Source organism: Sciurus carolinensis, assembly GCF_902686445.1.
Source record: "Sciurus carolinensis chromosome 14 unlocalized genomic scaffold, mSciCar1.2 scaffold_115_arrow_ctg1, whole genome shotgun sequence".
Taxonomy (NCBI): Eukaryota; Metazoa; Chordata; class Mammalia; order Rodentia; family Sciuridae; genus Sciurus; species Sciurus carolinensis.
In genome coordinates this window covers 17,683-36,219 of record NW_025920107.1, presented here as the reverse complement: position 1 = coordinate 36,219, position 18,537 = coordinate 17,683, and positions in this window count along the sequence as shown.

The window sequence follows — 18,537 nt, the reverse complement described above, 5'->3', positions numbered from 1 at the left end:
ATTTCATGACTTCCATTTCTATGAAGAACATAACTAGAACCTTAATAGGAATTGGATTAAATCTATATAGCACTTTTTGGTAGTCTGGTCATTTTTAAAATACCCATTCAAAAACATGCAAGATCTTTTCATCTTCCCAGGTCTTCTCCAACTTCTTTCTTTAGAGTTCTGTAGTTTTTATTGTTAGATTGATTTACAAATATTTTGTTTTATTTTTAAGGCTCTTTTGAATGGGAGAGTTTTCCTAATTTCTCTTTGATTCATCACCAGTGTATAGGAATGCAATTGATTTATTGTTGTTAATTTTATATCCTGCTACATTGTTGAATTCATTTATTCTAGAAAATTTCTAGTGAAATTTTTGTTTTTTTTAAATATATAATCACATTGTCAGCAAATATGGATAGTATGGATTTTTTTTCATTCATATTCCTTTAATTTCTTTCTTCTAATTGCTCTGACTAAAGTTTCCAGAACTATGTTGAATAGAAAAAGTGAAAGAGGGCATTCCTGTCTTGTTCCAATTTTTAGAGGGGAATGCTTTCAATTATTCTCCATTTAGAATGATGTTGGCCTTGGGTTTAGCATATACAGCCTTTACAATGTTGAGGTATATTCCTACTATCCCTAGATTTTCTTGTGTTTTGAACATGAATGAATGCTCTATTTTATCAAATGCCTTTTTGGCATCTATTGACATAATCATGTGATTTGTGCCTTTAAATCTGCTGATGTGATAAATTATATGTACTGATTTCCATATGTTGAAACAACCTTGCTCCCTGGGGAAAACCTCACTTGAGCACCATGCACTACCTTTTAAATATGTCTTCATATGCAACTTGTCAGTATTATATTGACAATTTTTTCATCTATGCTCACCAGAAATATTGATCTGAAAATTTCTTTCCCTGATGTGTCTTTTTGTTTTTGTTTTTTGTTATCAGGATGATAGTAGCTTCATACAATTATTTTGGAAAGATTACCCCCTTCCTTACTTCATGGAATAAATTGAGGAGTATTGCTGTTTTCTTTGAAGGGCTGGTAGAACTGAGTTAAAAATCCCTCTGGTCCTGGGCTTTTCTTTCTTGCTAGGTATTTGATGGCATCTTCAAATTCATTGCTTGAATTGTATCTGTTTAAATTTCTTATGCCTTTTTGATTGAATTTGGGTAGTTCATATGTCTGTAGAAATTTTTGATGTCTTCAACATTTTATATTTTATTAGAGAATAAATTTTCAAAATAGTTTCCAAATATCATCTGTATTTCAGTGGTGTCCATGGTGATATTTCCTTTTTCATTGTGAATTTTAGGAATTTGCATTTTCTCTTTTTGTTGATTAGTTTGTCTAAGGGTTTATCAATTTCATTTACTTTTTGAAAGAACAAACTTTTTGCTGTGTTGCTAGTTTATTTTTTTGTTTCAATTTTGTTTATTTCAGCTCTGATTTTAATTATTCCCTGTCTTCTTTCTTTTTCTGGTACCTTGTGATGAAATGTTAGGTTATTTATTAGGGACTTTCTATTCTTTAAATGAATGAACTGAATGCAATGAACTCTCCTCTTAGCACTGCCTTCATATTGTCCCAGAGATTTTGATATGTTGTATTTCTATTCTCATTTACCTGTGTTAGTTTTTTAATTTCATCCTTGATTTCTTCTGCTACTTTGGTCTTCAATAGAGTATTGTTTAGTTTGCAGGTGTTAGAGAAGATTCTGTTTTGTATTTTAGTTTTGATTTCTAATTTCATTCTATTAGAATCTCATAGAATAAAAAGTTTTATCTCTATTTTGTGTATTTATTAAGAGTTGCTTTGCAGTATAACATACAGTGTATTTTATAGAAGGATCATGTGCTGCTGTGAAAAAGTTACATTCAGTGTTTGATGAACAAAATATCCTATATATGTCTGTTAAGTCTAAATTATTTATTGCATTTTTTAGTTGTATAGTTTCTTTGTTTTTGTTTGGAGGATCACTCCAGTGGTGAGAAAGGTGTCTTAAAGTTACCCAGTATTATTGTGCTGTGGTCTATTTGATTCTAAAAATTGAGAAGGCTTTGTTCGATGCATGTAGAGCCTCCCTTGTTTGGGGCATAAATATTTATGATTGTTATGACTTGTTGATATGTAATTACCTGAAGCAGTATGAAATGTCCTTCTTTGTCCCTTCTGATTAACTTTGGATTGAAGTCCACTTTTTCTGATATGAGGATAAAATCTCCTGCTGCTTTATGAGATCCTTCTGAGTTATGTTTTTTCCCAGTCTTTTACCTTCAGTCTGTGTATATCTTTGCCAATGAGGTAAGTGTCCTGGAGACAGTGTATTGTTGGGTTTTCTTTTTTAATCCACTCTACCAATATGTGTATTTTTATTGATGTGTTTAGGACATTAACATTAATTTTGATATTCAGATGATTTTTATTTACTGTCATTTTGATTTATTTCTGGTTTTTAATTTGAATTAGTTTCTCCTTTGACAATTATAGTGTAGTTCCTTCCTTTGCTGTTCTTCACTTTTATTTTCTTATTTCTTCATGAACTATTTTATTGAGTATGTTTTGTAGAGTAGGCTTTCTCCTTTGAATTCTTTTAACTTGTACTTATCATGGAAGATTTTTATTTCATCATCAGTTATGAAGCTTAATTTTTCTGGGCATAGATTTTTTGACTGGTATCCATATTCTTTCAGAGCTTGATATATAAAGTTCCAAGACTCCTAGCTCTGAGGGTCTGGGCTGAGAAATCAGCTGAGATACAGATTGGTTTCCCTCTAAATGTGACCTGTTGATTTTCTATGGCAGTCTTTAAAATTCTATCCTGAATCTGTATGTTGGGCATATTCATAATAATATACCTTTGTGTGGGTATGTTTTAATTTTTTATATTTGGAATTTTATAAGCCTCTTGCATCTGATTTTCCATTTTATTCTTTAGGTTTGGGAAATTTTCTGATATTTCTTTTTAGATTTTTCTGAAATTTGTTCTAATTAGTTGTACATGCAGTAGAATGATTTTATACATTTTGATAGATCATACATAAATGGAGTGTAATCTCTCATTTATCTGATTATACATATTGTAGGATCACATCAGTCTTTTAGTCACTTATGTACATGAGGTAATAATGTATGTTTTACTCAAAATATTCTCAGCTTCCCTACTCAGTAGTTAGGTGGGGTTGTCTGGATTGTGATGCTTGCTATACCCTCAGGGTGGAGTTGCAATTGTGAGAGACAATCCTGTAGGTGGAACTGCTGGGTGCAGGGTTTGGGCATAGGTAGGGTCTGGGCTCTTTCACTGGATGTCAATTGGCCTGGAGATTCTCAATTAGTGCACCTCCAGAGTTCAGCAATTGCCAGTCCATTCTGAAAGTCTGCTGCCCAGGATATCCCCTGGAGTCCACTTGTGTGGTGTAGGAGCCAATTCTTAGTCCACTATGTCACCTGCTGACTGCATATTTCATGGTGTCAAGTTCAGTGTCCAAACTCAGTCTCTCACACACCCACCATTTTTAATTCCTGGCCAGATGTGTGTCTCCCTGTCAGCCTTGCAAGCAGCTGGATTAGAGGAGGAGGGGGAGTGCCAGGTGGGATTCCTTGACCAGTTGTCCTCTGTGTAAAACTCACATGTTTAATTTTCTCTTTGCAACTTGGGTACACTCTTTGTCACACATTTTGCTTTTGCCTGGCCTATATTTTGGGCCAGACTCAGGTTTCCTAGGACTTGGCTCCCAAAGATATCAGTCCCCAATATGTGACTTCAAAATGGTTCTTCCTCTGTCCTCTGTATGCTACACAAAGAAATGTGGTTGTTTTCCACAAAAAAGCTGCTGTGAAGTAAACCTTTCCATTTAGTCAGGCAGTGGCTTTGATCTGCAAACTCTGTATACAGGCGTGCCTCACTCCTGCTAAAAGTGTGGGTTTCCTTGATTCCCTTATCCCTCCACTGTGCCCAGAGAGGGGCCATTCTGACTGCTATTTCCAGCTGCAGCAGCAGCTATGATGCTGGAGGTTTCTTCCTCATTTTATCTGCTTTGATTACCCAGTATTGAGTTCCAGTAAAGCCCCACCCTTTTTTTGTTCCCCAACTCACTGAGAAGCTGCCTGTCTTCTTTCTTGGTTTCACACCATGGACCAGCCAGGAAAGTGACCTGCTCTATCCCACCACCTTGAAACCTCCCAGGCATTCCTAGCTTTTTGAGGACTCTCCACACTGCTCTCCAGAGTGGTATGTCTGCAGTTCACCCACAATTCACAGGTGCTCCTTTCTCCCCACAACCTCACTGGATTTTGCTGATTTCCATGTTCTTGATCATTACCATTCTGACCAGAGTGAGATTGAATCTTATGTAGAATTTCCTTGATTGCTAGAGATGTTGAATACTTTTCCTATTTTTATCATTCAATTGTGTTTCTTCTTTTGAGAAGAATTTCTACACAGTTGCTTGCCTTTCTATTGATAGGGTAATTTTTTTTGGTGGTTTTTAGTTCTTGAGTATTCTGGATATATGTTCCCCATTGAAGGAATTAATAGGGAATTAATGTAATTAAAAGGAATGAAAGAAATTGCCTAGATTTTCTCTCATTTTGTAAGCTCTCTTTTCACAGTTTTAATCATTTCCTTTGCTGTGCAGAAACTTTTCAGTTTGGCATCACCCCAAATATTGATCCTTGGTTTTAGTTTTTGCACTTTATAGGGCTTCATAAGGAAGCTGATTCCAGCAATTTTATGTTGGAGTGTTGACACTATGTTTTCTTCTATCAGCTGAAATTATTGGGTCTAATTTTTAATCATTGATCCATTTCAATTTGAGGCTTGTGGAGAGTAAAAGACAAGGCCTAATTTTGTTTTTCAACAAACACTTCTCCATTTGTCCCAGCACCATTTATTATAAAGGGTATCATTTCCCTAAGATATATTTTTGGCAACTTTGTCAAATATATGGCTAGAGGTTTGTGGATTTTGCTCTGTGGCTTCTATTCTATTCTATTTCTCTTTATATCTATTTTGATGCCAATATCATAATGTTTTTGCTGCTATGGTTCTGTTGCTTAATTTTAGATAAGGTAACTTTATGTCTCCTGCTTCAATTATCTTGTTTACTATTGTGTAGCTATTCTGGATTTCTTATTCTTCCAAGTAAATCTAAGAGTTTTTTCCTAACTCTGTCCAGAAGGTAATTTGAATTTTAATTGGGATTGTATGGGATCTGTATATTGCTTTTGGTTGTTTGGCCATGCTGACCATATTGTTTCAGCCTATTCATGAACATGTGATGTCTTTCAATCTTCTCGGTTCTTTAATGTTCTTTTTCTTCAGTGTTCTGTTATTTATGTTGTAGAGCTCTTTGGCCTGCTTGGTAAATTAATCCCCAAGTATTTAATTTTTTGAGGTTATGTGAATGAGATATTTTTATTGATTCCTTCCTCAGCTGAATCACTGTTGGAGTATAGGAAAACTACTGATTTATGGGTGTTGATTTTGTGTCCTACTACTTTGCTAAATTCCTTTATAAGCTCTAAAATCTTCTGGTGAAACCTTTTTTATTTTCTAGATATAGGATCATGTTTTCAGCAAACAGAGTTTGACTTCTTCTATTTGTATTCTTTTTCTTTTCTTACCGGGTCACTAGTAAATGTTTTGAGGACTGTATTAAATATGAATGGTGAGTGTGTAGCCTTGTCTTGTTCCTGAATTTAGTGGACATGCTTTTAGGTTTTCTTAATTTAGTTTATTGGCTTTGGGTTTGTCATAAATGGCCTTTAAAATGTTGAGGTAAATAGCTTTGATTCCTAACTTCTCCAGTGTTTTTAAAATGAATGGGTGGTAGATTTTATCCAAGGTGTTTTCTACATTTATTAAGGTGATTGCATGACTTTTACCCATAATTCTGTTTAAGGGATGAATCACATTTATAGATTTGTGTATGTTGTACTGACCTTGCATACATGGGATGAAACCCACTTGCTCTTGGTGCATCATCCTTTTGAATATGGTTTGCTAACATTTTAAGGATGTTTTCATCTATATTTATCAGGGCTATTGCTCTGTAGTTTTTTTTTTTTCCTTGACATGTCTTTGTGTGTTTTGGTATCAGGGTTATACCAGCTTCATAAAATATATTTGGGAAAGTTTCCTCCCTTTCAAATTTCATGGAATAATTTGAGAAAGAATGCTGTTAGTTCTTCTGTAAAGGTTTGGTAGAACTCAACTGAGAATCCATTAGGGTCTGAGCTTTCATATTGTGGAAGATTTTAAATTGCTATTTCAATTTATTACTTGGTATTGGTCTCTTTAGATTTTACATGTTTTTCTATTTCAATTTGGGCAGGTCATATGTGTCTAGAAATATGTCATTCTTTTCTAGATATTGCTGTTTATTGAAGTATAAATTTTCAACATAGATTCAGATAAACCTCTGAATTTAAGAAGGATGTAGGGTGTGATCACTTTCTATCACTGATATTGTTGATTTTTTCTCTCCTTCTTTTAGTTAGTCAACTTTATTTCTCTTTTCTAAAGATTCAACTCTTCATTACATTGATCCTGTTTATTGTTCAATTATTCTCAGTTTCATTGATTTTTTTCCCTTTGATCTTCATTATTTCCTGTCTTCTACTGGTTTTGGAGTTTAGTCTGTTTTTTTTTTTTCCCCCAAGGGCTTGAGGTGGAATACAGGCTTATTTATTTGGCATCTGTCAAGTCTTTAAATGGAGGCAAACAGTGCCATAAATTTTTCTCTTAGGACTGCTTTTATACAATCCCAGATACATTGATATGCCCTCTTTGGTCTCATTAGTTCCAAAGAATTTCTTAATTTCTATTCTCATTTCTTTTTTGATCAGTTCTTCAGTTAGGTGAGCATTGCTCAACCTCTCTGTATTTATGTCATTTACATTTTTTTTCTTTTCTAATAGAATACATGAGATTACATCAGATTTTGACTCACTAATATTTGATTTTTAGCCATGAATATGATCTATTTTGGAAACAGTTTCAGTGTTGCTGAGAAGAAGATAAATTCAACTCTTTGAGATTGGAATATTAGGTTGGTTATCAGTTAGGTCCACTTTATTATAGTGTTGATTAGGCTTAAATTATATTTGATATTTTGGTGACAGGGGTGTTTTGAAATCACCCAGTTTTTGGGGTTTGGATTTAACTCATTTAGCATAATATGTAGTATTATGTTATTATGTAATATTTCTTTTATGTAATTGTGTATGTTCACATTTGTGGCATAGATATTTATTATTCTTGTGACTTCTTGTTGGATTGTTCATGTTACTGGGATAAAGTGACCTTCTTTGTCTCTTCTGATTAATTTTTGCTTGAAATTTATTTTACCAGAATTCAGAAATAGCTATTCCTGCCAGTTTTCTTTGACGATATGCCTGGGAAATATATATATATTTTGCCATCCTTTTACCTTCAGTCTGGGATTGTTTTTGCCTATAAGCTGAGTCTTTTCTTAGCATTATAGAGTTGTATTCTGGTTTTGACACATTCTACTAATCTGTGTCTTTTAATTGAGAAATTAAGACCATTAACATTTATTGTTAGTATGGATATGTGTTTGTTGTTTCCTGTCATAATTTTTGTTATATTTTATCCTGATTTGATTCTCATTTACTGGATTATTCTTCTGTTTAACTTCCTCTGTTCATGGTCATTGAGAATTGTTTTTTAGTTCCTCTGTGTAGTATATCTTTGAGTTTCCATTGTAATGCTGGCTTAGTCCCCATGAATTCTTTTATTTTATTCTCTTTTTTACTGTAAAAATATTTCACTTGTATTTAATCTACAGAAATTCTTGTCATTGAATGTTTTTATTTCCCCCTCAAATATTAAACTGTGTTTTGCTGTATATAGTAACCTTTGCTGACAGTTGTTTTCTTTTAGGGCTTGGAATATCTCATGCAGAACTTCTTTATATTTAGATCTTAACTGATAAATCAGAAGTGAACCTTATTGAGTTGTCTATAATTTGTGACCTGATGTTTCTCTCTTGTGGCTTTTAATATTCTTTCCTTTTTCTATATGCTAGGTATTTTGATTATATTTCTCAGCAAGCTTCTCTTTTTACTGTAAGCCTCCTCTTTGTTGTCCTGTAAGTCTTCTTTTTGTGGATGTCTATCTCATTTCTCCTATGGGAAAAGTTTTCTGCAACTACCTCTTTGAAAATGTTACTTAGGCCTTTAATTTGTATCTTCATATTCTCTTTTATCTCAATGATTATCATGTTTGATATTTTAAAGTTGTCCCTGAGTTCTTGCATGTCATGGTCATGTTCTACAGTTTTTTCCTGTAGTACCTTCTGTGTCCTCAAGAACATACAGTTTATCTTCAATGCCTGAAGTCCAGTCTTCAAGGACTGAGTTTCTATTTTCTTTGCAATCTAATCTGTTAGTGATGCTTTCAAGTGAAATTTTAACTTGATTGATCATGCCTTTCATTTCTAGGAGTCCTGTTTGGTTTCTTTTCAATATTTATATTTCTTTATTAAAGTTGTCTTTCATTTCCTATAATTTCTCTCTTAATTTCTCCCTTATATTTTCTTCTAGTTCTTTGATCATTTTGATAATAAGGTTTATTAAAACACTCTTTCCCTGGGTTTTAGTCTACCTCATCAGTGGGATCTTTGGGGATTGTGAATTTGGGGGGATTATAGTTGTCTGTTTTCTCATGTTTTCAGAGGTCTTGGTCTTGTGTACCAATTATGGTGGATTTCTCATTCTCTTTTTCCACATGTCCTTTTATGTGTAATTATTTATTTGTTCTTGGACATCTCTGTTTTTAATATGAGTAGATGCTGAGGAGTTGACCCCAGTTTCCTCTCATTTTTTCCTCCTTGGATTATTTTTAATGGTTTGGGTGTTTTGTCTCCTCCCTTTTTTAGTTGAAATAATGTCAGGGAATGTTTTGTTCAGCAGCAGAATCTCTCCAACTGTGAACTCTTGGTGTCATTATGGGTTCCCACCACATCATGGAATAGTGGTGAAATAGACAGTAGTGATTACTGTTGCAGACATACCATAGAGTTAAAATAAAATCCCAGATCCTACATTGATGTCTTAAACATTAGTTGGTACCAATAAAGTAGAACAGTGAATTCAGTAATTGTTAAAAGTAAAACCAATAACCATGAAGTAGCTATGGCTTTAAAGCCAATAACAGGTGTCAGCCATATCACTAACAACAGTAATGATTGTAGTAGCATTAATGGTGGGGGCAGGAGTTACAATGTAAAAATACAGTTAATTAGGGAAAAAGAATGTGTCTCACAAAGTTTGTTAAGATTTATAAGAAAGTGAACAGAGAACACAGAATATATGTGGTAGGTAATGTTCATAAAAGAATGGGATATATAGAAGAAACAAGGTTTTGGGCAAGAGGGAAAGAGAACAATAGAATTTGTTACTAGAAGATAAGAGAGAATGAGAGGGTTGGGATTGATGTCAATGGTGGAGCACTTGCCTAGCACATGCGAGGCACTGGATTTTATCCTCAGCACCAAATAAGAATGAATTAAATAGAGATATTGTGTCTATCTACAACTAATTTTTTAAAAAAGAGAATGAATGTTGAAAAATAAAAAAATAATACAAAAAACCCCCATGATATACAATCCAAAAAACTGATCCCTCAGAAGAAATGCTGAAAGCAAATAATTATGTTACATTATTTATATATGAGAGAAAAAGAGACAAATATGTGTATTTATGTATGTTCCTGAACCAATCAGCACAGCTGGAACTCAGAGGCACCCACACACATGAACAGAATAAAAAGTAATAAGACATAACAAAAAGGTTAAAATATCCAAAATCTTAAAAGACAAATGAAGAAAACTTCTCCACTGAGGTGGTCAAATATTTGACTGGAATGGGTGGTCCTTTTCTATTTCCAATAGTATTTCTTTTTAGTTTTTCTTGAGTTATGTACTGATAGAGCAAGGGAAGGAGGTGTTAACCCTTTCCTGTTTTTGTGTTACCATTTGATGTGTTCTAAGACTGAAGCTGTTTTATTTAAGACAGACTTTCTTCTCCTGCATGTAGTGGAATGTGTTAGGGCTTAATGCAGTTGTCTTATTATCCATTATGACCAGTTTAATGCACTCCCAGGCTACCTCTTCTGCAGCTTTATTTAAGGGATGTTCCAGCAGCTGGCAGTGAGATCTAATTGGCTTCAGATCTAATCAGGATTTGCTTGATGGGACCTTATTTGGAGAGAATTAATCAACCTGCTTCTGGGCTACACAGCAGCCAGTCAATTCCATGGAACTGGTACTCAGGAGCCTCCCAAGAAATCCAGTGATGGTTCATGGGGCTGATTCTCCACTCCTGCAGCCCATGGGCAAGTCTCTCTGGATTTAAGCCTTGAGTGAATTCACCCTCACCTGCTCATACTGTTGGCCCCTTTCAGATGGTCTTTGAACTGCCAAACACAAAGGAGAAATGAGTAGACCCCCATCCCCCTTTCAACTTGAATTCCCCTATGTACAGTCTACTCTGTCCATTTCTCTCATATTCTGTCAGGCACAGCCTAGGCCCCTTAATAGTCACCCTCTATGATATCGCGGCTGTGCATTTATATGTGTATGTGTGTGTGTGTGTGTGTGAGTGTGTGTGCATGTATCTGTGTGCACACATGCATACTGTGTGTTTCCTAATGTCACAGGTCCTGCAGATGCCATAGTGGCACACTTATCCCCAAATGGCTCCACCTCAGCTCTTCATGGCCAGTTCAGACACAGAGCTTGATTTTTAAGCACCAAAGTATGGTTTTTATGCACCAGTATATAGTGCAGTCTCTGAGTTTTGTAAGTTTAGGCAGTGTTTTTGATGTCAGATTTCTCTGTACCAAGACACTCCAAGGTGCAAGTTGTAATTTAGCCTCCCATGCTCACGCTCGTAAATGACAAAGCTGTGCCAGATTCACTCCAGCAGTCAGTGGTGGTGTGCTATGGTGTTTTTTTTTTCTGGTTTTCATAGTCATATTTCTGAGTCTATAAGGCTCTTTGAGTGTTCAGTATTTAATTTTGGTGAAATCTCTCCTTCACCCACCTAGGCTGAGAAGCTTCACACCCACTGCTTTGGTCTTACAGCTTGGAATGCAGCTTCCTCTACTCTGCTGTCTTCCAAGTCTCAGAAATTAGCATTTAAAAAACATTTTCTCATTTTTACTACAAATATCATTTTCCCATTGTAATATTTTAAGCCTTGTTAGGTTACATATTTTTAGAAACTGAAATATTATGTCCATTGCAAGCAACACCTTCTCTTTCTCCTCAGCTTTGTCCATTAAAAATGAAAATAATTTAGTGTCTTTAATTATGCAAACAATAGTTCATAATTATTGATTGGTATTAAGCTCATTGATATGCACAATTTCTGAATTATATTTGCCCAAATTTCTAAATCACATTAAGTAGCAACTAAAATGGCATCAGAGTAAAAGAATTTTGAAAATAGATGTGTGTTAGAGTCCTAGAATTGCATTAAGACTGAGAACATATTTCATAGTCTTATTTTTATTTGATCTTAATAGTTACACATAGGAGTTGAATACATAATGTATAGATAGTCATTGTTGTACATAGTACTGTTGTCAAGTTTATCCCAACAAAATTACACATGCATGCATGGAATTTGATTTTAGTTCATGATTCAGTCCCTTTTCTGCCCTCTTTCTCTCTGTCCCTCCTCCCCTCCATTTTCTCTTTCCTCCTCTCTGATAGAGATCCTTTCCCTTGTGTATTTATCTGGTTTTTATTGGTTCTTTTTACTTATACATAACAGTGAAATTCTATGTTCTTTATTTATGCATGCACATACCATGATTTTTGAAGAGTGCATTCTCCATTGCCTTTTCTTTCTAGTCCTTCCAGTTGGTCCCTCAATATTTTTCTACACCATGATCTTCCCTATATCTTCTCATAATTATATCCTTTCCACCTCCTTTCCTTTGATTTACTCTATCTTCCACTTATGAGAGAATACATTTGACCTTTGAGATTCTCAGTTTGACTTTTTTACTTAACATGGTATTCTCCATTTCCACCAATTCACTAGCAGTTGACATAGTTTAATTCTACTATATGGTAAGTAGGATGACATTGTGTATGTATACAACAATTTCTTAATCCTTTCATCCATTGATGGATGTCTGGATTGATTTTATAATGCAATTCTTGTGAATTGGACTACTATAAATATTGAAGGAGATGTATCACTATAGTATGCTGATTTTTGTTATTTAAAAAAATAAATAGGAGTGGGATGTTGTGGTTCCATCTCTAGTTTTCTGAGGAATATTTAAACTGCTTTCCAGAGTGATTGTACTAGTCTACAATGCTTCCAACAATGCACAAGTTTCCTTTCTCTCCACAGTCTTACCAGCATTTATCATTGTATTCTTGATCATTACCATTCTAACTGGAGTGATCTTAAATCTTATTGTATCATTTCCCTGATTGCTAGAGATGTTGAACATTCTTTGTATGGTTGTTGTCCATTCGTGCTTCATCTTTTAATAAATTTCTTCTCAGTATTTTTACCCATTTATTTGTTAGGTTATTTTTGGGGTGCATGAAGTTTTCTGAGTTATGTATGCTGGATATTTAACCCTATTGGTGGAGTAGCTAGAAATGATTTCCACCCATTCTCCAGGGAGAATATATTTTTGTATTCAGCTTTCTAACTTATAAGGTAAATATCTTCCATCTAATAATAACAGAAAACACAGGAACAAATTAAGGAAAAGCAAGAGTCTACTTAGTCTTATCTTTTCAATTCAGAGCCCAATTTCTTTGTGAATCATTGGGAGCACTAGTGTCTGATACTGATATCTGGAATTCTGACACCATAAATGGAAGAGAATCAAGAGGACTTGAGTAACATGGAGGAAACTTCCATGTTATTGAAAAGCCTATAATTGCAAAATTTAGTTCTTCATATTTAAGTGTTTGCTATGAAAAATCAATGTGAAATAACTGTTAAGCAGTGGCAAAGATTTGCCCATAATACAGGATACATAATGCCCCATTTTGTAAACTTTCTCTAACAGTGAACCAAGGTACCTTTCTGATAAGGCTTGGTATTTTTGGAAAAGTAGATATTCTTTGGAATGTAGATTGATAAGTCCTGATATTGAGTTAGAAATTTGGCTTATTAATTAAATAAAATACTTAAATCCTTTACTAATATGTTTTAGGGTATAGGACTATTGAGAAAAAAGATGCAGTCTGTGTTCTCAAGAAATGACTAGAGTTTATGTGGCAACTCTAGGCAGAGGAGCAGCATTGCAAAGAGAAGGATCAGCACATATGGAAATGTAGTGGAATGAGAAGGAAGAAATTACCCTTAATTTACTTATTTATCATATTCTTATGTTCAGACAGCATTTTGTAAGAGTTTTAGTTCAATTGTGGAATTTTGCAAATTTACTGTTTTTGTTGTTTTCCAGAATGGCCGTACACCACTTTTACTTGCCATAAAGTATAAAAGAGAGTTGATAGTAGAGACTTTAATTCAGAGGAAAGCAAATATACATGCTGTTGAACTGAAGGGAAGGTACAGTACTTTATTCATTTATAAAACCTTAGTGGTATAGTAAAAATCACTCAAGCAAAAATAATTAACTCAATAGGAAGGACAATATTAATATAGCTATTAAGAATAGAGTGATATATATAAACAGAAACCACAGTTAGAGTAGAAAATCAATTATTCAGCTGAGCAATATAAATAAGTGCAAATATGATTCAAAAGTATTGGCAGATGTTTGTTATTTGGTTTGTGGTCATGTGATATTTTGTTAGCTAAAGAGTTTTCCTATTAATTTTGTAAAGTATGGACATTTACTTTATATTTTGATTCAGTATTGAAAATTTAAAACTTTCTGTTGTATTTTTAACTTCTACTTCTGATATATTGTTCTTTTTGAAATGATGTATTCAGCGTAAATAAGCATTTAAAATTATTTTGTCAGTTGGTTGACTGTTCTAAATTGCTTTCCTTTTAGTATATTGATGTTACATTATTCCTAAGTGATTATTAATATCTATTGCCAGAAGCTGTCAATTTTTAACATATTTTGATGCTTTTGTTTTTAATTGGAAGGGGCAGGGAGAAGAAAATAGTTTTAATGGCATAAGTGTTTCTTTTAATAAAGATAAGATCTAGACAGTCAATAAAGAGAAAAAAAGACAAGCCTTAGATTTGTGCACAACTAGATTTCTTTCCTAGCTTTTGTAGTGCATCACCTTGAAAACAATACTTATGACTAAATATAAATATATTTCCTGATCTCTATTATTATTATTATTTATTATTATTATTATTAGCAGCCTGGAAATAACCTGTTTTGTTTGATCTTTAGCTGACTGTGAGTTACAATACATTATATCACACTAGGAAAGAAATGGAGCTTTCTTCATTGAAATCTTTACCATTTTCTGATAAATGACTTAATCATAGTTACTGTTCATTGAAGGATTTTAAGTTGTAACTTCTCCCTCATTGGGAAAAGAAATTTCTTTTTTTCCTTTTCAACTTTGAGGTGATTTGCAAAACTGAACATTTGCTGTCCCAAGGTGTTTATGTCTATTATTATCTGTAAAGTAAGATGTTGAATTGGAAAATATTATAAATTAGCTGTTCAAATAACTCTATTAAAATACTTAAGGTTGAAATTATCTCTGTTATTGTAGAACAGTCCTCATGTTTGCTCTGGAACATGAATCAGAACACATAGCTGAGCTGCTTCTCCAGAATGGTATTGATGTCTCTGCTACAGATAACTTTGTACAGATGGCATTAGCTTTTGCTGCTGCTAGTGGTCATAGTGGGTAAGTGTTTACATTAAAATACTAATCAACCTTGATTGGAGGCTCAAAATAATAACAGCTATTTCATTTTACATGAGGTGAAATTTCATGGTACAGCTATGTGTGAAACAATAGTGTGTTAGAGTACTTCACCAGCCAGCAGTCCTGCAAGAGTCTAGATGAGAAGTGGTGATGAGTGTGAGTTTTCTCCAAGGTTCCTTTCTTCCCTCTTCTCTCCTTTTCTTCCCTCATCACCTTAAACATGCTAGTGAATTGCTGTACCATGGAAGTACATCACTAGCCAGTATCTTAGGGTCTTAGAGCTTTTATCATCATGGTTCCCAGCCTTATCTCTGTCATTCCAAGTATAATTCCTGACCATGGGATATAAACCATGTCACACTTTGATTTTCCTAATTAGCTATTTGGATCTTGAAATGCCCAGTTGAGCAGAAAAATCTTTATACTCTCCCCTTAAAATTAGCTTTTCTACCATCCTTTAATTTCTTGAGGACCTGAGGATTTTCTTAAAGTCTAAGGAGAGGGGAGAGGACTTTTAAAATGCTTTTGTTTCTGTCAAGTCTGTTACTGCTGTGTTACTCTGCAGTCTGGTGATGATTACCATTTACTACAAAATGCCCTTATTGATTCCAGTCCCTGAGCATCTATGGTAATACACACTTAGACTTAAAAGTCACAACATTATTTTAAGTTAGGGTTCAACCCTTATTTTTGGAAGAAGTCATTAATCTTAAGAGAAATTAATCATGCAAGAAAGAGCTATTGTTTATAGGGACATGACATTTTCTGAGTTCAAGCTATTATCATTTAATATACTTACTTTATTGCCCTCAATGCATGGTCATTACATCTTACTTTCTTTTTTCTTAATATAAGCTTATGGGTGCATTTGCATGTGTGTGTTCACCCCAGCTATTTGGGAGACTGAGGCATGAGAATTGCTTGAGCTCAGGAACTCCAGACCCACCCAGGCATCATTGTGAAATCCCATTTCAAAAACAAAAGAAAATAGAGCAATTTACAAATAATTGTCAAGTTAACAAAATGTCTGGGATGTTAAATTTGAACTGCATATTATAAAGTATGATTTTATATTTATGTTGTCTAAAACAATTTTATGTATTGAATATGGTTTTGTTTTTCATATCAATATTGAAATTCAAATTTTGTTAATTTTTCATACATAGTCATAGGGAATTAATTCTTTAATATATGAAAGCAGAACCTAAAAATTCTGATAATATCAACCCAGGTAAGATTTCTGAAAGTGAATATTTCTTGGTGTTCATGGCTTATATCAAAAAATAGAAGTATGCTGGGTGCAGTGTCAGCAATCCTGTAATCTTGGCAGCTCAGGAGGTTGAGGCAGGAGGATTGCAAGTTTAAAGCCTCAGCAACTTATTGAGGCCCTAAGTAACTCAGCAAGACACTACCTTCAAAAATTAAAAAAGGACTGGGATATCTTTCAGTGGTTCAGTTCCCCTGGGTTCAGTTCCTGGTGTAAAAATAAATAAGTCAGAATAAGAATATTCTGATGGCAAAGGAGCAGTTAAATATATATATGTTACATTCATACTGTTCTTAATTACTTTTTTAATAGTCCAGAATTCATGATTATTTATGCAACTAATTGTAGTAAATTTATAATCTGAAATAATATTGCCTAAAGAAATTTTATGTTAATTTAATTTTTGTCCCTGAAATCTTACATTTTTTTGTATAAATAAGAGAAGTATTTCCAAATTATCATGTTGTGTTTCCTCTATCTGGAGCTGTTGTTTGTCATAACAACATAAAAATATTCTCTGATAATTGTTCCTACTGCAATTAGTCCAGAAAAATTATGCTATTTGATACTTTCTTTATGCTCCTGAATCTGCTAATAATATTGTTTTCTTTCTATCTTGCAATTTTTAGTTAAAATTACAGTCATGGGACTGTTTACTTTTAGGTATCAAATTTTGGATAAATCTTATGTTTCTTCCTTGCATTTGAAAAGTACAAAGTATGAGACATAGGAATTCTTAATTCATTAACTGCCTATCAGAAATATAATTAGTATCTATTATAGAAAAGTCTTCATATAGGGACCCAGAGGAATACTCTGCAACAAAGAATCACAGTTATACACATTTAATACAATATACAATATTTTCTATTGTTGATTAAATAAACATTTTATTCTCTTCTTTAATAGTGGATGAAAATTCTACAGATGACCCTTTAAACATGTAGGATTTTATATATTTTAAAAGATACTATGCTAACTGATTAGAGAATGTAGATAAAAGGAATAAAGATTTTTTGAGTGTTCCAGTCTAGGATAGACAATTGTTCCTAACACTTGTTTATTAAAGTCATCATGGTGACTTTGAAAGTGCCTGTGCTATTATAACCTGTTATTTACTAATTAAGCAACTATCATTTATAGAAGTTGACTCTTTGTCCCATGTTCCCATAATTAATAAGTGCCAGGCCTGCGGTTAGACTGTAAGCTTGCCTGGCTAACAACTCCATTGTATTCCTCCACTGTATAGGTCAATGCCAGTGCAGAACTAGAATCAAGATGCAGGTCTATATCATCAATTCAGAAAGGCAAAATCAGTTGTATGTTAATTCTGATTCATTATTTATATGAGCATCCTGCTTATAGAGTTTTAGGAAAAATCTCACAGAGCTGTGGTCACATGTTTTCTTCATAAACAAGATAAGGCTGGTTCTGTAGAGGAATTATTTTACTTGAATTTAAGAATACCTTTGTGTAGACTATGTTATATTAGATATATTAACCCTCTGTACAGAGATATCTCTACTTCGTGATTTTCCAGTTTGGTTTTCTTCAATACCCTGCCCCCATGTAGTTCTGTTTTTGTAAAGCTGTTTTATAAATCAAGAGTTACATTTCCCTTCAGGTTACTGTTCATATTTAGTTTTATGAAGAAATTTTTCCTTTATACTATTTTTTCTTTTTCTATGATTAAAATTTTTCTTGAATTTTTATTTTTACTTTCTGTTGTGCTCTCTTGCTGTTTCTTTTTTTATTCTCTCAATTGAATATTCTTTTTTTCTATTGACTGAATCAAAAGCTCAGTAAATTTCAGAATTTTAAAAAATTTTAGCAGCTAATCAATGCGCCCACTCATCTTTCAATATGTGTTTGACATGCTGGCCAAATGATGGTCATGATGGTGAACCTGAACTTACAGATATTAAAGGGACTTTTCTGAGTATTGAAAGGGGTAGCAAAGAGACTTGAACTAAGGCTCCTCAATTCTAAACTCAGTTCTTTTCCTGATTATCGCTGTGTAGTGAATGTGTTTACAACAGACATAATGGGTTAAGAGTGACTGTGGAAAGCAATTGAAGTGGGTAAGAATGGGATTACCAAGTGAGGCCAGTGGTAGAGTATCAGAGTGAAACTAACCAAAGGAAGGGCAAGACTGAGGAGGAACATCACTACAGTGGGTAGAAAGGGTTCTATAAAATAGATCAAAACCTTGGGGTTTATGACTAGTTTGATTAACAACAAAATAGATATTCAGGACATAGAGTATGGGATGCTCTCTACAAAGGCATATTAAAATAGAATTTGAAGGAAGTTCTGATAGTCCCATTATACTCTTCTTTGTTTAATTGGAATAAGTGACAAAATTCAAGGTTCTGTTGAAAGATATTAAAATAA